Source organism: Marmota marmota, unplaced genomic scaffold, assembly GCF_001458135.2.
Source record: "Marmota marmota marmota unplaced genomic scaffold, marMar, whole genome shotgun sequence".
In the NCBI taxonomy this organism is placed as follows: Eukaryota; Metazoa; Chordata; class Mammalia; order Rodentia; family Sciuridae; genus Marmota; species Marmota marmota.
Genome location: NW_025999842.1, coordinates 61078195 through 61100385, shown reverse-complemented (window position 1 = coordinate 61100385; position 22191 = coordinate 61078195). Strand labels below are relative to the sequence as shown.

Here is a 22191-nt window from a genome sequence, read left to right as displayed (position 1 = left end):
AAATCATTCCCATTACTTTTCTGATAACTGTTTGACTTGTTTAATTCTCCCACTTACTACCTAGAAAATGTTATGTCTCTCCTGCCTCCATCCAAACACCTGCTGAGTGTTCTAACTCAGTCATCCCCTGTGGGTCTGGACAGTCAGGTGAGTGAGTCATCATCTGCCTCAGGGCCACCAGGTGGTAGCATATAAGAAAATTATGTGCAAGGTCAGTGTAGGAACTGCTGCACACAGGGAAGTCACGGAGAACAAAGGAGAATCAATTTCACTGGTAATATCTGGGTCCCACCTCTAATTGTCCTGATTTGGAAGGATGCAGGTACTGCCAGGAGCAGCAGCTTCACCACGGTGGTTGTTCTCTCTCTGCAGTGACATTGAGGTCAAGCTACCTTTGTCTTTGTCTTTGTGTCTCCGCGTCTTCCTGAAACCATCTCTAAGATTAAAGCTGGCAGCACTGATAACACTGATGAAGACCCACACGGCAGCGCAGGGTAGAAGGCAATGCTGGCACCATATATCCCCAACAAGGCATCTCTGGAGACCCCCTCTGCACCCTGTTTGTGGCAACACTAAACTTGCAGACCAAAGAGGACAGGTTAAAGGAAGTCTTTTCCCACTATGGTCACATAGGGTGTCTCTAGCTGGTGAAGGACTGGGACACATGCTTTTCCAAGGGCTGCACCTCCACAGAGTACAAAGAGGAATACATGTTGCTGAAAAGGATACCAGGATGCAGGTGGCCTATGATCCACCAGCAGGAGATATTTGTGCGCCATAAGCTGGAACCAACTCTCAGAGGGTGGATCCCTTGGCCCCTGGGAGGAGGACTGGGCCACAAAAAGGAATCTGGGCAGCTGAGATTGGGGCACAGTATCAGCTTTGGCCACAACCTATTAATTTTCCCATTGTTAAAAACAGTCTCTATAGAGAGGGGAAAGGATAAAGGAGGGAGCCATCCTGATCCTGAGGGAGACACTAGGACTGCAGGACAAGGGACTGAAACCACCACAGGGGTTGGGAGAAAAGATGGCAAGAAAGTGTGCCAGGCGGAGGTGGCCTGAAAATGACTGGGAAAGAGAGCCCACCTTAGAGAGGGTCAAGGGGAGGGAGAGGGATAGAAGCAAGAAGAGGCCCAACAATAGCAGACCCCCAGAGGAAGGGACAGCTGAGTAAAGGACTAGAAGGGTGACTGTCTTTTTGAGCAGTTTATGTCCAGGGATTGAATAAAATACTGATTAGGGTGGCAAGGGCAGAGAAGAAAACACATCTGGAGGCAGATCAACCTATTTGAATTCTGGATTCTGGGTAGAAGATGGATAAGCTTGAAGAACTTTCTTCTGGAAGCCTTGTTTGCCCCTGTGTTAGACGGAGGACATAATGTACATCTCAAAGAGCTCCTGTGATTACTAAATCATATATGATAATGAATGTAAATTTCCCAGAATGTAGCAAATGCCGGAACTACTCCCTATAGTTGTAGAATTTAAAATTGGACATAAGGCTTTAGCGTTGACCCAAGAACCTTAGATTTCTTTATCCTCATGCTCCTATTTATAAAACCCGACTTGGTGATTGTTTCTGTGACTGCACTGCTTCTCTTTCCACTCATGGTCACCTGGAGTCAGGTTGTCCCTTGATATTTTTCCTGACACGCTTGCACAAAGCAAGTCTTTCTCTTTTTATTTTTTGGAATTGTTTTGTTTGTTTTGCGCTCCAAGTCTGTTTGTCTATATTGTCTGTCACTCAGTCTTCTTTAAGTTATGCCACACATGCCTGTGGATCCCTGTTAGAGCTTCTTTAGGCAATGACGCAGTTTGTTGATTCTCTAACTTGAGTTCTTTAGGAAATGGAGAAAGAAATAGAAATAAAGCTGTAAGTGATATAAAAGTGCCAGGAGATCATCATTCTTGGAAAAAAAAAAAGCATTTTTCCATTACAGTTTCCATATGCAAGAAATAGGTTTAGAGACAGACTCTATCACACCTGTCCTCTGTCCATATCTCTGTAATACTGATAAACAATTAAAACTAGGAAGGATATATCAAGCAACAGTTCAGAAAACAGCACTCAAACACACACACACACACACACACACCCTCTTTCTCTCTAAAGCTATATGTTTTCTAATGACAATTTCCAGTTTGGACAATAGTGTAGTATAAACTGTTCCCTCATTTTGGTGAAAAAATGTGTAATATCAATAAGTTCTTGCTGTAGATTATTAAAATTATGTTAATTATATGCTTATTCTTCGACTCAGAAAATAAATTTTTTTATCCAACAAGTTTAAATTACAAAGATCCTTGCACAGCATATAATTAGAAGTAATAGTAATCAAAAGCAAAAACAACCTTTGTCCAACAATACAGATTGTTCAAATATCATCATGTATTTATAAAAGGAATGTATTTGATACATATTTAAGGATGATACAGAATTTACTCAAGGTCATGGAAAATTATTTATCCTATATTATTAAGCATAAAAATAGTTAAAATCTTATGCAAGATATACAAACATTTTTAAAAGAAAATGTATGTTTATATATTTATATATTATAAAAATTTGAAGAATATGCATAAAATATTGTGTTTCTTTAGATGGTAGAATTAATGAAATTATATTTCTATATTTTTACTTTGTTCTTTAATTTATCTACAATAATTATATATTATGTTGCTAATAAAAATAAGTTTGAAATAAAAATGCATGTGGGTGGAAACTAAAGATGCTAAGCATAGCTATTACAGGCCACTTTGGGAAATTTTCTAGAAAGGAAATGAACCCCTAATAATGCCTGTATAAAAAGTTTTCTTTAAAAAGGAAATAGAAATACTAGTTTCATAGCCACTGCCCTTAAGGAAAGTCGGCCATAGACCATGTGCCACTTCCTACAATATCACACTTGGATGACATACGTATAACATATGCAGATTTCCTGTTTTAAATCCTGAAGTCTGATTTGAATCTTCTAATTTTTTTTTTTTTTAAAGGCAGGGTCTCCCTTTTTAAAATTTAAGCCCCAGTGAAATTCTATTATCTGCTGAGCTTCTGCCTCAGGATAATATGTAAAAGTCTCGCAAATTTCCCTCTTTGCTGCAAATTTCCTCCAAGGGCTGGCTATAATCTTGGCCGTCTCTTCTCCATCACAAGAAAGCATGTCAGGCTGAGGCCAGATGCCTGGCTCTTTGAAGACTCTGCTCAAGTGGTAAAGGGCTAGACGCAGCATGAATCATGTCTAATTTTTTTTTGTCTATTATTTTTAATAGAGAATAATAGTGAATAAAATTTGTTGAACTGGTTTCTGTGTCTGGTGTCTTGATCATTATGTTTCATAAGAATTAAAAGAAATCAAAAGTATGGCTTGGTCCAGGGAAGGTAAGCAACACTAATGTTGCCTGATCCTGAAACATTGGAATAATATGAAAATAACTAGCATTTATTGAGATCTAATATCTTCTTTCATCTTCATGAAAATTAGTGCCTCATCTACTCCCAATTATCTCCATCTACAAAAGACACTGAGGCTCAGTGAAGTAAGGTGACTTGCCCCCAAATTATCAGACCTGGGATTTGAACTCAGATGTTTTTGATACTAAAATTCTATGCCTCCAAATTAAATAACTCCACGAGGTTTTATCTTCCAGATTTTGGCAGTTTCCTACATATTGTCCTTTCTCCCATTCTTCTTTACTAAAAACTACAATTTTTGTTTGGGGTGATTGTGCAGAGTCAAAAATATCTACCTTCCCAGACTTCCTCGTGGCTAGAAAAGCAAAATGACCCAATTCCAGATGATGAGATTTAAGCAGAAAATTGCAGGTAAGGCTTATGAGAAATTTTTGCAAAAAGAAGATGGTAGATATGTGTCTTGGGCCTTTTATTCCTTTTTTCTTCAGGCCAGTAATAGAACTGAGACTGGAGGTGCAACCACTATGTTGTAACAACAAGGGGTTAAACACAGGGATGAAGCCTACACGCAGGGACAGTAGAAGACCATAAAACGCAGAGTTCTGGTAAGATCGCTAAGTTGCAAACCAGCCACATACTTCCTACTTCTTGCATGAGTAAGTTAAATTGATCTCTAATAAACCACCACTAAGCTGGCTTTCTGTTTGCACATGAACATTCTGATCCTTGTTATGGACTGAATGTTTGTGTTTCCCCAAAATTGATATATAGAAGCCCATATCAACAGTATGGTTATATTTGGAGATAGTGCCTATAACAATTGATTGAGGTTAAATGAAGCCATAAAGTTGGGGTCTTGGTCTAATAAGATTATTGGCTTTTAAGATGAGACACCAGAGAGGTTTCTCTCTCTCTCTCTCTCTCTCTCTCTCTCTCTCTCTCTCTCTCTGTAAAAATGAACCAACAGAAGGTCATGTGAGGACACAGTGAGAAGCAGCCAACTGTAAGCCAGGAAAAGGGCCCTCACCAGACAACAAATAAGCTGGAACCTTTGTCTTGACTTTTCAATCTTCATAACTATGAGAAAATTAATTGCTTATTGTTTAAGTCATGTAGTTTATGATATTTTGTTATGGTAGCCCAGGAAGGCTAATCCAATTCTCTATGATTGACCTTCCGTATCTTCAGGTTCTTCATTCGTGGATTCAGCTAACTACAAATAGAAAATACTCAGAAGAAAATAATTCTAGAAAGTTCCAAAACCTTGAATTTGCCACATGCTTAGCACTAGACTGAATCCATGTAAATGAAGTGACATGAAGGTCCACCCCCTGGAGTCTCCCATGTCTAAGGTCCTCAGTCTCTCCAGCACTGGTCAAGTGTTGTTGGCCTCACTTCTCATTTGTTCACAACTTGTGTGATGTGCACACTTCATTTCTGTGAAAATATGGCTCCTAAAACTCACAATCCCGCCCCCCAAAGAGGCTCCTAAAAGGCAATTAAGTGATCAAAGCAATTGCTCAAAGGCTAAGCCGAATGTAAAGTGCTATCCTTCAATAAAGTAAAAATCTTAGACCTTTTGAAAAGTAGCCTGACAGTGGTGGTGTCAATACTGAACATGTATTGACATTTTTCTTGTCATTATTCCCTAAATAATGCAGTATAACAGTTATATTCATAGTATTTGCATTATGTTTGGTATTAAGTAATCTAGAGAGGATTTAAGTCTGTAGGAGGGTATGCATAGGTTATATACAAATACTATGCCATTCTATATAAGCAACTTGAACACTCATGGATTTGGTAACTGTGTGGGGTCATGGAACAAACTCCCTGCAGATACCAAAGGACAACTAACTATACATTCTGTTTCACAGAAGAGAGTTAGAAGTCTTAACTGCCTCTAACTAGTTGTGACCTTGAGCTGTTTATCATCCCATTTTGGCTAATGTCAAAATGTGGGGTTCATACTAGAAGATCTCTCACGTTCCTTATAGCATAAGCATTTGGTGATTCTAGAACAATATGAATCAGCACTCTTTCATAATCTAGAGCTTCATGTCAAAACATTTTTCATATTCTCAGTACTCAAAGTAGACATCTGCTTAACAGATTTTTTTCTAACAGCTTTTTCCTTTCCCAATCTGATTTCTTTTACAAGTGCATTACTGTAGGGGAAGAGAAAGCATTTGTTGTGCAACCATTTAAAATGTATCTTGCCTGCAGACTTCAGTTTTACCAGTACACACTTCTAGGTACACAGTCACTGAAAAGCAGAGAAGGAGACATCTTCCTCAGAAACAGCCAACCTATGTACAAACAAGGTCACTTACAGAGCATGCTCATTAGGTGAACCCGAACTAATAGAAAGATGTACTGCCCAGCCTCGTTGGACTGACATTCAGGAGCCAGCTGTTCTCTCACCCCTCCAGGTAGCTACTTTTAGCTCCCTTTGCTCATGAAATTAACCCAACGCAAGCTCGTGGTCTCCTCCTATTTAAGCTCAAATTTTATATCTTTTGCATCATCAGTGAAAAATACCAATTAAGGAAATCAAAATAAATTTTAATTTGGGTCAGAAGAAAATTAGTAAATGGATGAAAAATCGCCTTTAATTCAGGGGACATGAGAACCCTTTGAAGTAAACATAATAAATTTAAAAGCCCTTGGATTCAGTTCTATGAAAACTAACCAAGTTTTGATTCTTCCTCATTGTAACTCTGACTGTGTGCAAGTTCCTGGACAACCCCAGGTCCAGTTTCCTTACCTGTGAAGTGAAGGGCAGTCTCGGAGGTCTCTCACGTCAGGTCTGTAAGTCTAACCCAGGTTCTGCCTCATGGCAGGAGAGGCTCATTCCACACTATGCATCACAGAGCCTTAGTGCAACATGTTTCGCCTGGATTCAGACTATGCAGAGTTCCCCATGGATTTATCCATGCTCTTAGAGTAAATACCCTTCACTTATAAAAGAGGTAGTACTGGTGAATGGTGAGAAACAGACAATCTGGACTCAGGGAGTCTGGGGATCAAGTTTGACTTTACTGTTTAATTTCCGTAGACTTTGGACAAGTCAGTTAACTTCCCTGAGCCTTAGTTTCCCTATCTATGGAGATAATAGTAACCAATTCTTACAGATATAAGAATTCATTATGTTAATGTATGCAAATATTAGCATTGGCATATTACTAATAGGAGATTATTTATTTAGATAACACATTGAGTTCTATGTGCTAAGAACCAAATAAAGCCCTTCACATCCATTATTTCCCTTTTGCATATAATGTAACTTAGGCTTGGGAAGATTGCTTATGTTCCCACACACAGTAACTGGAAGAGAAGGGAACACAGCCCTGGCAATCAGATTCCAGAGTCCACGGTCTTATTCAATATGCTGTAGGGGGACGAGACACATGATTATGAGCCCGCAGAGGTGAGTCAGACGGGTCAGGGAGAACACAAGGGGGAGTGACAGGCTGGATCTGTGTGATGCTGAGCAAGGCAGAGTCAATGAAGTGCCAAGAACACAATCACGTAAATGTCACTGGGCATTTTCTCGGCTCCTCAGGCCAGGGTGTTCAGGACAAGCCTTATGTGTGATGCTATTAAAAGTGCTGGATAATGTCCTCTAACCAAGATGCCTCCTTCACCAATACCTGAAATTTCACCATCAGCAAGCCATTACTTTGCTCTTTCTCCTGAAAAGAAAAATGATCCTGAGCGACGTAACCCATTAAAGCCCTGACATTCTTACATCATTTGGTTTCACAGCTTCTCTGAAAGCAGAAGTCAGCTGGAAGCATCTCAATGCCATGGAGATGATGGGTTGCAAAGCAGAGCAGTGCATTTAAGGTGGAACTTATCAATTCCACAACACAGCTGGGGCCCAGGTGCTTTACCTTGATCACCCCTCAATCATTTACAAACACCCTCCGAACAATGTCTTAAATCTATTATTTAAAATCCTCACAGTACTTGTTGGCAAGAGGACCCCTGACAGGGAAGGGGATGGGCAAGGAATGCAAGCACATTCCAGGAGACCATGAGGGTAAGGATGTAAATGAATAAAGTAGAAAGGAAAAGTTCACAAAGTACCTGAGTGGAAGCCACCCTCTGCTATCTCCCTTCATCTGGATGCACTATCATTTCCCAATCTCTGTGAACTCTTATGATACATAATTTAGTTGATAGCTCAAAAACGAGAATAGTTCAATGTCCAGTTTTTTATTTTTGAATTAAATCATCATTAGTTTTCACCAATAAAAATAGACATCATTTCTCAAAAACTCAAGATTAGGAATCAAACATTTTCAGACAAGTGTAGGCCGTGGCATTGCAATGCAATGTGAAATGCTTATTCAACTAGATCTCCTCTGAGGTTCCTTCCAATTCCAAGAGTTTCAAATTGACAAACCACACAGGTATCCTTGATTTAGCTCTTCCAATGACACCTTGCCAAGCTCTATGAATGCCAAATTACAGCCTCCAATATCTCTGATTGTTACAAAGGAAGAATGGCAGAAATGGAGAAACTCAAATAAGTCATTCTCTAGTCTGATTTTTTTTTCTATCACAACAGGGCACACAAAGAACATTAAATCTGCTGTGGTTTGGCTACAGTTTGAATGTGCTCCCCAAGAATTATGTATTAGAGTTTGATTCCATTGTAAGGTATTTCAGGGTATTAAAGGGTGGAAAATTACTCCAACTATGGTGATTAGATGATCTTTAGGGGGTGATTAGGATGAGATATAGTCATTAGAGTAGAGTTCTCATGATTGGATTCTAATGGTTTTAGAGAAAGAGAGAAAGACCAGCATATACACAGGTACTCTCTCTGTCTCTTGGCATAGTATACCTTGAACCATCTCAGGGATCTGCTAACAAGAAAGCCATCACTGCAGGCAGCCCCTTGATCTTAGACCTTCAGAACCAGGAGCCAAAACAAACCTCTTTTCTTATAAAGCTATCCAGCTTCAGGTATTTTGTTACACATAAAATAGGCTAATACAGAAAAATACTGTGAATCAACATAATTTCTTTGTTGTTCAGTGTCTTTCAGCATGCACATACCAAGCAGAGATAGCCTTTGGAGGCCAACAATTTAATGGAAAAGAGCTCATATCCTAAACTCTACAAAAGACAGACCTGCAAAGGAATGATTACAGATATGCACAAGGTGCTTAAGTTCAGGACAGAAGAGGGACTATCCACCCTGTGGAAAGAATAGTTTCTCAAGGAAAGAGCATCTTTGCTAGATCTTAAAGAAGTTGGGCCCTTTTATTGAGAAGGATCAGGAAAACAGACATCAAAACTAAATCTTCGTCATAAGTCTGTTCCCTGGACCTACTCTAAAACGGGTATAATTACTTATATTTACAAGTTAAAAAAATAAGTAAATAAAAGTAGAGAACTAAACAGTAAAACAATATATGAAAATTCCAAATGTTATACACACACACACACACACACACACACACACACATGCACACACACCCCTACCTGTGCATGTGATACATGAAAAAGATTGGCTTTAATGAAACTTAATTTGAATATATTTTACATGCTCATTAATGATAAAATCACTTTATTTTATTATACTTGGTCTCCCTTAATTTACCATCTCCTTAGTGGTTTTAGCATCTCTCCATTAACATTAATTTCTTCTAAGTCTCCATTGTCTCTCTTCTTGACCTATTGCAACATCCTCAACATGGTCTCCCCTTATTTCTTTTTCCTCTCCAATCCATCTCCAAACAAGAAAACATATTTATCTTAAATAAAATCGAACCAATTCACTCACTACTCAGATACCCTTAGTGGTTTCCCCTAACAAGACAAAACCTAAAACCCCTTTCCTGACTTCAAACGACCCGGGACCTCCAGTCTCCCTGCCTTGCCAGTCTTCCGTCTTGCCACTTTGTTAGCCCACTTTCACAGCCACATTGGACTTCATTTTCAAATGTGGTAAGTTCGTTTTTGTTGGGAGACTTCACTCACTGGCTTCCCTCTGTCTTTTCCAGGCTTCCTGCTCTTCAGCACCTAGGTTTCATCTTCTCATTTCTGCCTCCTGCTCATGTAGATCTCTTCCCTGATCACCCTATATAAAGTGACCCAACCTTGGCTCCACCTCCACATTATTCATACCCTTTATAGCACTATGGCTACATATGGATAAACATATAACCATATGCTTATTAGTGTCACTATTTACTTAATTCCTATAAAATTCACTAATGTGTGCTCTTGCTAAAGGTAAGGGCTTTGTCTGTATCATCTTTGTCCATTACCGTCAGCACAGTTCCTAGGCAGTGTATCAATTCAATGATCCTTAATGAATGGTTAAATTCACTCGCAAGTTATTGTTGACCATTTCAAGCAACAAATATATCATTATGCAAACTCTTTGTCCCAGTGGAGTGTGATTATATAGTTATCCCTCCTTATCATGGATAATAGGTTCCAAGACTCCCACGGACAGCAAAATCTTAGGTGGTCAAGTCCCTTACATAAAATAATGCAGTATTTACATATAACTTACAAACATCCTCCTACCTATATTACCTATAATATTATTTTAGTAGATTTTAGTAGATATTATATTACCTATAATATATAGATATATTTATATTACCTATAATATCTACAATGTAAATCCTATGCAAGTAATTTTTCTACTATATTGCCTGGGAATAATGATAAGCAAAAATGGTGTACATGTTCAGTACAGTGATAATTTTTAAATATTTTTAATCTGAGGTTGATTGAATCCAAGGATGTGGAATGCATGGATATGGAGGGCCAACTGAATTGAATTTTGAAAGTTCTGTATCACACTACCTTTTCACAGTTTCTGCAAGTAGCAATGTACATGTGTGCATTTTCTTCATTTTATTAAAAAAGAGATAAATATATAATATAAATAAAATAAATAATATTAAAATCTAAGAGATAATTTTATCCATAACCTCATTATATAGCTGAGGGCCACAAAAACAAAGATGTGTGCCCAAGATCACAAAGGAAGTTAGTACTACACTGAAACCCAGAGATACCACCTTTTCGATGTATTGTATTGCCACATAAAATCTTCCAGTTACCAGTCAGAGTTTGACATAAAGAGATGCAGCAGGAGAAAAACAGTCTTGAAACCTGCCTTGAATTATAACATTCTGGAACCAGGCAGACAAATTCATCTTCAATTACTGCTCATTAAAAGAATCAGTAAAATATGGACCATTCATTCTCTCAGTGCCCAAGTCTTAGCTGATTAGATAGGTACTTACAAAATTAGACAGCGTTTAACTCTACTAATTCCTGAAACATCATGCCATGGTTTAACAGTTATTGTGCAGCAGCTTTCTTCCAGGGAGAGAGGAAAAAAATAGGACTTGGAGGAAACAGAACCTGCTAGGATCTTCCAATTTACTATTGGTAGGTGGACCAGAAAAGCAGTGAGAACTTCATCTGTGATCGACAGTGGCTAATGTGCTAATTCCACTCTAAGAAGAATTACTTAACAAAGACAGCTGAACACCCACACGGTGGATAACTTTTTGTGCATATATTTATCTCCCTCTTGAAATTACAAGGAACTTCAGCAAGGAGCTAGTCCAACAACTGATTGTATCACTCTGCAACACAGTGCCAGAGCCCAGCTTCTTGCTTCCTAATCTTGGATTTCTCCGACATTATTTGCCTCATTCCTTAGATTTAGTTACCTCTTTTTGATAGATTTTTCATGGTAAAACTAATATTCATTTAATATATAAATAAAATTCTCTGTATTTCACCTTTTAACACAATATAACTTTATTATTAATAAAATACAGTGAAAGCAGAATTCCTTGCAGGGAAGAAATAGCATATCACCGAGTTTCCTTGAAATCTTAGCATAGTATTGGGGTCTACCTACCATGGCACCTCAGGTGGTAATGTTAAATTTTAAAAACATAAAATCAAACTAGTTAATTCTCAACTGATCACCATGTACTTTTTCCTGGCTGACATCTACCACCTACTTTCCTTAAAAATTTTATTTCATTCTTTCAGGAAATACATGAATGTTATAACTTATTAGTGTATCGATTAAGAGACTTCTTCACAAAATTATTTGTTTTTTTTCCTTAGGAAAACTGGTATGACAGAAATAAAGGAAAGAGGGAAATTTTAATCCTAGAGCCTCAGAAAACAGTAGGAATATGAGCAAACATTTGTAAACCAAGTCTCAAGATCTTGAGCTATAGCACTGTGAGTTGAAACCCTACTTGTGGTAGAGTTTTTCATGACTCCAGTGTCCACTAATCTTAATTACACACTGGAGCACTAGACTGAGAATTGACACTTGGCCTTTCTCTTCCTATAACCGCTTCTCTACACTCAAAACTCCTGATATCATATAGTGTGATGACAAAAGTGTCTAGATTGCAAATAGATGCCTGCGCTATGAGTGATAATTTTATTCTAGATAGAAAAACAGAACCAAAATCAAAACCAAACCAAACAAACAACAAAAAGTAAAACTAAACAAAACTCATGACCTTTTATCTCAGGTGCCACTGAATGATCTAGCTTACCTAAGAAATCAGTCTGCGGCTTAGCTCAAGATGCACTAGAAGCCTCAAGGTTTGCCATCTTCCCAAGTTATTCTGCACAGCCCCTCTCCATGAACTATAGCAATGCCTTCAAGGGAGATTCTAGTCTTGTCCTGCCCACAAGCTCTTCATAGAAGGTTTCACACAGGACAGAAACTGAGTGGTGTTTTATAGAATAATTGAAATTGATTTTCCAGCCATAAACACACTCACATACACACGTGGGAATCCTTTGTCTTGTTTAATGAAACACGGTACTTCAAGAAGAGGCCATATATTCTGGATAATAGGTCTCTGCTCTTTTGTAACCAATCCCTGTTTGGAGGCTGCCTCCTATGCAATGCAGGCTCCAGGAACATGGGGATGTCACCTTCTGTTCTCTTTCCTGCTCTACCCACAGATTGCTATTTGTTAAGTATTAATAGATGAAACAGAAAAATTCCAATAAAAATGCCTAAATATTTAACCACCAAAATAAATTTAAAGTAAATCTTTTACTCTGTCAGTCTTAAGGCCATATAGAGCTACTAGGAAGTTTACATTTATTTGAAAACATCAAGGGTTTTCATAGTCTACATGAATATTTATTCTTAAAAGTTATCAGATTTCTGGAGACCACATATAAAGACTCCAGGAGAACAAAGGGGATTTTTGGTCTTAAGTCTAAGGCTTCTTACAACTTTAAAAATACCCTGATTTTATAATGGAAACATAAGGGTGGCCAAGGATGCTGGGATGAAAGAATAGAATGATAAGAGAGAACAAAAGTAAGATGATCCCAAGAAGGTTTATCTTCAGGAATTAACAAACCTCCATTATACTATGATTTATTATATTAATTTTATAATCAACAAGACACATTTATTGTGTCTGAAATATGAAACATTAATATTTTTGAAAAATTTCCCCCAAATTTTTCTTCAAGAAAGACTTAAGTTTGCATATCAAGCTTATATTTGCAAAGAATATTTTGTAAATGTTCTTGTTTAATCCTGAAATCAATACTGCTGAAGGATTAGGAGTATAGAGACTATAGGAACATGGGTTCAAACCTCTATTCTACCCTTTGTCAGCCATGTTCTGGATGAAACAAAGACTTCAAGCAACATTTCCCTCATCTGTAAAATGGAGATAATAATACTACTACTTCAGAGTAACGTAGTGAGAACTTAAAATGATGTAATATGTAAGTGTAAATCTCATAGCACTTGGTGCAAATAAAGTCTCTTGATAAATATCTACCATTATCATCCTTGTAGCAGATTGTATTTTCTGCAGATGGCCTCTGCAATATACTCCATCCCACATGTTCTTCCTACAATATGATATTATCATTTCTCCATCAAAAAATAGAGTCTGTTCCTTCCCCTTGAATCATGGTGGACCTGTAACTATGGCCAAAGTGACCCTAAATGACTTCTGCAGCCAAGTTATAAATGCATTGCAACTTTTGCCTGGTCTACTTGTAGTCCTGTTGCACCTATCACTGGTCATGTGAGCCAGATGATCCTCCCACTCCCTACATACACTTACCTCCAGAGCGAGCTCTAGCTATGGACAACAGCACCTGCCTCCCACTGAGCTCCCAGGAATGCCTTTCCAATTACATTCTGGGTTCTTAAGATGGGGGTTTTCTCATTCTGGTGTCCCCTCATTTGGCTACCAGCTTAAACTGCCTTTTTGGACTTCTGATTCTGGATTAATCATGCACTAAAAACATGTCATCATTGCAGTCATCACCTGAGGCAGAATCTTCGGTACAGCCTAATGTTCCCCACTCTTGCCCTTGCCATTTCTTTCCATGGTAATAAGAACAGTTGCCTCTTCATATTCACAGCTCTGCACTCAAATATTCCAACAACTTTGGATCAAAAATGTTAGAAAACAAAATTTGCATCTATACTGAACATTTACAGATTTTTTCCCTAGTCATCATTCCCCAAACAATACCTATTACAACTATTTGCATAGCATTCACATAGTATTAGGTAGCATAGGTAATCTGAGATGAATTGAAATCTGCAGGACAATGTGTGTCAGTTGTATGCAAATACTATACTGCTTTGTATTACGGACTTGAGCATCCTCAGATTTTGGTATCTTCTGCAAGGGGTCCTGCAACCAACTCCCTTGTGTGACAAGGGATGCCTGACTATAAAACCACATTAAGTAACATAATGTGAAAAGTAACTATGCTTCTGAAATGAAAACTAACATTAACTCCTGAGCCAAGCAATTTAATATGAAGTTTATGAAGCTTTTAGCTTCAGGGCTGCTCATATATACAGGCTTTATCCAAAACCCTGAGAGAGGCCCTAGCAATACACTTACGGAAATATCTTTTTATTAAGTGTGCCAGGTGCAATATGATTCTTAGATTTCTTTTTCTTAAAGGTCCTACAAATCAAACTCAACAACCTTGAATCTGCCCCTACTCCTGAGAATAGCATAGATGAAATGGATCATGCATTATAACTATTCACTTCTATTTCAATGGTAATACTTATTGCATTAGCTAGAAGTCTTAAAACAGTTTAGTAGCAGTAAATTTAAGTTTCTTCAGAGTGATTTTGAAACTTCCTTCAATAGTATAGTTCATCAGAGCTTCTGAAATTTATGAATAAAATTAGAATTCCAACAACCAAATACAGGAGAATCTTTCTCCTCTCCCCTAATGATTACAAATTAAAATGATATGATACAACTAATGAGACCATTTAGAAGAACATTTAAGCATTTATTTGAAACTTGCCTATAATAAATTAGTTCAAAATGAGATAATTGTTTAGTTTAGAGATGCTCAGGTTCAGTCATTTTAGAAAATGAATTTAGCTTCACTTTGAATCAATAGAATTGGTAAATTTTCTTAACTATATATTGAGCATATTTAAAAATTTTATTCATATCTTTATGAAAAAAATATGCTTGTGCCAAAAACATATCCAACTGTTGCAGTATCTCTTTTTTTATTAGTTGTTCAAAACATTACAAAGCTCTTGACATATCATATTTCATGCATTAGATTCAAGTTGGTTATGAACTCCCAATTTTACCCCAAATACAGATTGCAGAATCACATCCGTTACACATCCACATTTTTACATAATGCCCTATTAGTAACTGTTGTATTCTGCTACCTTTCCTATCCTCAACTATCCCTTGATGAAGAGGTTATGGCTGCTTTTTCTTTCCTTTTTATTTTGCTGTATTTTAAGAATGTAAATAGTGAATGTGCTTTATATTTGCAACAAATAAAAGATAAACATTCACTGTCAAAAATACCACTCTTCAAGTGTCAGTGATTCAAATAAATTTGCTTTTAGCTCAGGCTTCATTAAGATGAATTTATATTGTTCCACAATTTGGGTCAAATTTTGATCCCTCTATTATAGGAAGCCTCCCTAGGGGTCTATATAAACAGGTCTATATAAATCTGCAAAAATATAAAGCAACAACTTTTTTAAACCAAGTGTTATTTTTCTCTCTCTGACTATAATGGAAATGAATAGGAATATATCACTTCTTCATAATTAAATGAAGATTAAAAACAAAACTGTAATAAGAAAACAATCTGAACCTTTAAGAAGGAATGCCTTTCCAATTATATTCTGGGTTCTTAAGATGGGGGCTTTCTCATTCTGGTGTCCCCTCATTTGGCTACCAGCTTAAACTGCCTTTTTGGACTTCTGATTCTGGATTAATCATGCACTAAAAACATGTCATCGTTGCAGTCATCACCTGAGACAGAATCTTCAGTACAGTCTAACAGCTGTATTCACAGCTGTATTCACAGCTCTGCATTCAAAGATTCATACAACATATCCAATGTTGCAGTATCTCTCGATGATGCTTCCAAAAAAAGCCACATATGGTCAGCCAAACCCTGAACCATCTTGGCAGATAGCACCATTGGTTGAGGAAAGCTAAAAAGAGCAAGATGCTTTGCACACGTCCCCAAAGGGATTTCTGAGGAATCTCAGTTGACACTTACCAGTACACAGGAACAAGGTCAGTTTTCACCAACTTAGTCTTAAACACCTGGCAGGAGAGTATAGCCTAAGCACAGTCCTCCATGGACACTAACTGGAAAAACAATGTTGTTGTTGTTTTTAATGTAACTTAAGATGTACACTTGTATCAGCCCTACGAAAACTAAGTAAAGCTGGAGGCTATAGAGGAAAGGTTCTTATGTGAGAGTGCCTCATAATAATGATCATAAAGGACTTTAGAGTCGCATGTTTGTCCTAATTTGAGCCTGATCTCATAGACTTACGAATCTTCTTAACTTCCTATGTTCATAAACTTAATCTGTTTTCCACTGATATGATTATGAGTTACTGTCTTCATGGTTTTTAGAAACTGACTGAAATACTAATTGCTTTGTGCTAATTGTTTACAAAAAAAAAAAAGTAATGCTTTACTATCTTGTTTATTGTTGTCTTAGCATGATTCCTGCACTAGGTATGCCATGTTCAGTCACCTGCTATCTGCCACTGTGGACCCTGAACTGCTCTGATGCCAAATGCCCTTAATGGTCCATGCCCACACACACACACAACTTCACCCTTTATCAGCAGGAAGCAGCTTGGAATGAAACAGAAATTCCATAGAAATGGAATGTAGAAATTGACAGTGGGTAAATGTAACAGGGGTCCACTTTATGCTTTGAATATAGCCCTTGCTGCTCTGCCACAGCAACTTAGTTTAAAATGGACATGTTTCTTTCTCTTCCTCTCTCCCTGTTCTTCCCTGATCTCTCCTCCTCCCTAATCTCAGGGGAAACAGGATTCCTTTCTTCCCTATTTTAGGCAGATTTATCTGTCCTTGAGTACACACTCACCATAGGAAGGAAGTAATCCAGACTTTGGCGATGGTACGAGAAGATCTCAGAAATGGAGGTATCCCAAATTAACAGAGAACACATGGAATGTATGTAGCCTTTGAATTGCTCTTTAAAAGCTCCCTGTTCCTCCTGATGGGAAGAATCAAAGACTTTGGGACAAGAGTCCCCTGTATTTCTCCTTTGGTAGCAAAGCAATGAACTTTCTTTTTTTCTTTTCCACAAAATAAATAAAATAAAATAATGACAGTGAGAAAGAAAAAAAAAACAATGAAAGCAAAGGAGAAGATCCATAGGAAGGAGAGGTGGGGGATGAGAGGGAGGAATAGAAGAAGATAGGAGGCAGGGAGAGAGGAGTGGAGGAAGTAATGGAAGAAGGGAGGAAAGAAAGAAGAGAAAATTATTCCTAGGATCCAGATATCAACCATACCCCTATTAAGGCTTCAAAAGCACCCAGGAAGTAGAAAGAACAAAAGTCACATGTAATAAGTGAATTAATGTGCCATGCTTTGTGGGCACATTTAATTGCCTGAAGTAAAATATCCATTAAAAAATGAGCAAAGTTGGGCTGGGGTTATGGCTCAGCGGTAGAGCGCTTGCCTAGCACATGTGAGGCCCTGGGTTCGATCCTCAGCACCACATGAAAATACAAAAATAAATAAAAAGATATTGTGTCCAGCTCCAGCTAAAAAATAAATATTAAAAAAAGTGAGTAAAGTTAACTGTTTCATAGGTAAAGACCATAGCAACAGCATAGGTATATTTTTGTCTACTCCTTCCTTCTTAGTGAATATAAGAACAGCTTTTAGTCTAATTCCAAGCTCTGTGATTTGGCAAGTGACAATCCTGAAAAATAAAAAAATAACTAAATAAAGGCCAGCCTGCATCATTCTTAAATCTCAAACTTACTTGGAGGGACAGCAAGTCGCACCCATGGAAAAGCATTATAAAAAATGCTTTGAAGTCAGGTAAGTAATATCATTAGCATCATATAATTAATTCAATCATATTCACACCACTGAGAGTTTTCTCTTCTTGTTTAATTAATGAGATGGATTTTTAAAAAAATCCTTAGTTCAAGAAGCCTAAATATTTTTTCTCTCCAGTGTTCTGTGGCCATTCGTGTCAACCTGAGGAAATGCATTTCAATCACATTGAAAATTACTGATGACCACAAATGAGTTATTAAAAAGATTTGGAGGTATTTGGGTTATGAAAATGCTGTTTCATGTCTATGCATGAATATTCTCATTGAACTGTTTTGTTTTCTGCTTTTAATTTCTCTGGAAATGTTTATCATAGTAGAGTCAATCTTTGTACCACAGAAATAGATTCAGTTGATACTTAGATCATAGGAATGAGTGTTGGCAACAATGATACAGTTATAAGCATATACACTGTAATGATCATTCTCTCCAAAAGGACAAGGAAAATAGTTAAATGATGTATCTGAAGACACTTAGTATTTAATGAATTTAGAGACAATCTCTCCCCAAATCACTACAAACATTTAAAATCCTTTTTGAAATACACAATGAGGAAATTCTTAATAACACTAGTCTTGAACCAAATTGCAAAGGGCAAAGCTTAATATTTTATGTTATTCTACAAAGTCTCCAGTGTTCCACATTCAAATCAATTTTTCCTTTTTATAAGTATGACCTTGGAAATCAGTCTGCTGTTTAAAATCACTTGCTAATTAAAACTGCCCCAGGCATTTGTTTTTAAATCTGCAAAATGGGAAAAATAATATTGGATTTAAACAGCTATGAAGATATAGAAGAATATGTGTCAAGCATGTGGCAAAGTACTCAGCACTGTTCTAAAACAATTATTCAAAGCTTACGCAAAAAGAAAAATGGTGAATTTTGTAAAAGAAACTCTGCTGATTCCTCAGAAGGAAGAAACTTTCATTGTTGATACTAAAAATTCAGTTTTTCTGATTCATGGTGGATATCTGGACATGTTTATTCATCTTTCCTGCTTCTCATGATACCTCTCAAATAACAGAAGATATTCAAAAATAAGAGTAAATTCATGGTGGCACTAGAAACCTGGGAAACGTGCAGGTTACAGAGCAGAAAGAACATTGGGGAATGCGTGGAGGATGAGGCGGATGAGGCGGATGAGATCCGATTGATGGGAAAATCTTATAGAGCTGAATCTGTCACACTGAAAGGATCTGAGGAAAGACCAATGAAGAAGTGAGAGTTCCTCTCAGAATCCAGAAAGAACAACAAGGGCCAAGGCAGCAGGGGCTGGAGGCACAACTGGGTAGGGGAGCTGCAGTTGCTGTACTGCTGGCTAAACCTTGAGCCTCCAGACTAGAGCTCTCTGAATACGATGGGGAATCAGCCACAGGAAATTTGCAAAAGTGGCAAAGGACAGAGAATAGTTCCCTGATGCTCCCAGAAATGAACAGTCTGCGTAACTGAAAAGAAATATCTACCTGGTCACAAACACATCCCCTATCTCCTCACAAAACTCTTTTAAACAGAACCCAAATGCATTGATTGAGAGAATTGTTGTGCTCATTTTTTTGTTTGTTTGTTTTGGCTGGGAGACCATCTCTAACTATCTTTACTCACCAATCTCAACTCTCAATTAGAAATGCAAATACACTTCAAAAAAAAAAAAAAAATATCCCACAACGTGAAAACGGACATTAGACCAACCAAGGAACTAATACCTGAGGAAGCAAAAGTAACATAAGAAATCACAGAGAAACTTTAAAATAAATACAATTAGACTCCTTAAAGATTCGAAAAGATGTCCCATCCACAAAAATTAATGAGATTCCTATAAAAGAAAAAAGCAATTTGAAATCTTGAAATGAGAACTAAGGTTGTTTAAATGAGAATTCGAAAGGAACACGAATATGAGATTCTTAGTCTTAGTGCTGAATTAGTGAGATTGAAGATTGTGCTGAGAAATTCCCCACTGTTCAATGTAACCGAACAAAACACGAGAATTACAAGAGAAAAGCAATGACAGAACAGATTAAGAAGATCTAATGTCACCAATAAGAGAAAATTAGAAATATAAATGATAAAGAAAATTAAAGAAGAAAATTCATGAGAACAGATGAAAGGTTATGGAGGCTACAGACATTGAATGAGTTTTGAAGAGAAATACTTTTATATAAACATATTCTTTAGTAGAAATGAAAAAGAAGAATGCCAAAACTGTTTTGAAATGGGGAATAAATAAAATGTAACCAATTTGATCCAAAAGTAAACAAAACAAGAAATCATCAAATAAAATTACAGAATAATATGTAATATAAAAGTGATCATAATAATAATAAATAAATTAGATACCTTTGTTTAAAAAAAAATTTAGACTGAATTTGCAAATATCCAGCTACGTGCAACTTACAAAATGAAACAACAGCAAAAGTGTAAATGAAATGTCACAGAAATATATTCTCTAGGCAACAAAGTTTTTTTAAAAGCAATATGTTAATAAAATGTTAGTTTATACCAAAATAATTATATGGCAAAGAGAAATATTTACACTTTGTATTTCTCTTTGAAATACAAAAGAGGATATAATTAACAGGATTTCTATTCCAAATCCAATGTCATAAAAAATATTACTGAAGAAGCATTCAAATAAAGAAACTTAAAAAAAAGTAAAATTAATTGAAGGGAAATTTAAAAAGAAATTAATAAGCAAAATAATGGAATTAATAAAATGGAAAAAAGAACAAACTAAACACAACAAAATAAAAAATAAAACCAAGAAAAGACTTCTTTTTAATGTATGGGAGCTTTAACCCAGGGGTGCTTTGCCACTGAGCCACATTCCCAGCCCTTTTTATTTTTAATTTTGACACAAGTCCTTGCTAAATTGTTTAGCGCCTTCAAAAGTTGCTGAGGCTGGCTTCAAATTTGCAATCCGGAATCATTGGTATTCCAGGCACTCACCACAACACCCAGCAACAGAAGATGTTTTTAAAAACAGACAAAGTGGGTCAATCTTCTTCCAGACTTGGTCAAGGAGAGAAAATAGCATGAGTAAATCATTTTGGAAATAAATTAGGAGTATATAGGGATATAGTGATAGATACAGTGAATTATTTAAAAATTAGATAAAAGCTTAAGCAAAATACGAAAATCTATATGAAATGAAATGGAAAATAATAAAAATTTCCACACTGACATAACTAGACTTAAATTTTTTTCATAGATCAGAAGAAATTGCACAAAGTTTATTTATCTTCCCTCCCACAAATTTACTATCCACAAATGGCCTTAAGATAAACTTTATCAAACCTACAAGCTTCAAACAATAGCAAGAAATGAAAGTTCGTGATTTATTTGAAATAATAAATACGGAAAAACATACAAAATTGATAACAGAACTGAAAAACATAAAATACACATTAAAACAAAATAGACTATAGGTGTTTATTTCTTAGGAAAAACAGACATAAAATTTCTTTGTAGCACATATAAGAAAAATTAGAAGAATATTAATTTATTTAATTAGCAAACAGGGCTTATTCTAGAATTACAATGATCATTCAACACTAGAAAATTTATGAATATGATGAATGTTTTAATTACATGATCATCTGGCTATAAAGAAAAACCTTCAATAAAATTTAAGACATTTTTCAGTTTTAAAAACTAAGTTAAAGATAGTTGAAATCCCTATTAAGTTGATGAATAATGTCTATCAAATATACACATATTGAGGGTTAAACAGTGAACATACTTTTAAAAAGCATGTTAAAAATCTATTATTAATATAATCATGCAGCATTGCACATAAACAATGTAATAAGACAAGGAAAATGGTGAATTGTTCATTAATTATTAAATGGAAAGCATCAAAAAGCATCATTAAACTTTATGTCTGTGTGCCAACTAATGCATACATGTAAAAAAAACTGTGACTATTATCACTATATTAATATGAGAAAATTGAGCCACAAAGAAGTTAGGTAATGTGCCTAATGTCACATAGCCAGTACTTTAAAATCAAGGAGTTGAGAAATTACTGCTTTCTCTCCCAAATAGTAATTGTCTCTATCATGTTTTTGACCAGAATTATACACTTGGTACCTGAATTGCAGATTTTCTAGGTTGTTTGAAGGAATTTTCATGTGTTTTAGTCATTACTTAATTGATAAAGCTGATACAGTTTTTTAAGGAAAAATTTAAAAACCTACAATATCCACTTATTGGAATGATGACTTGACAACAAACTTGAACACCAAGTTTCTGATCTAAAGCATCTTATTATTTGTGTATTTTCCCAACCCTTAAAATGGAGATAGCGATGCAAACTTTTCAGACTTAGCACAAGGATTAAATAAAAATATTGTGATTTATATAG

At 36.3% G+C, this 22191-nt stretch overlaps 1 pseudogene; it reads left to right on the top strand.

Moving 5' to 3' along the window:
- The first annotated feature begins 316 nt into the window (after window positions 1-316).
- Window positions 317-1176, top strand: LOC107152345 (annotated as a pseudogene).
- The last annotated feature ends 21015 nt before the right edge of the window (window positions 1177-22191 follow it).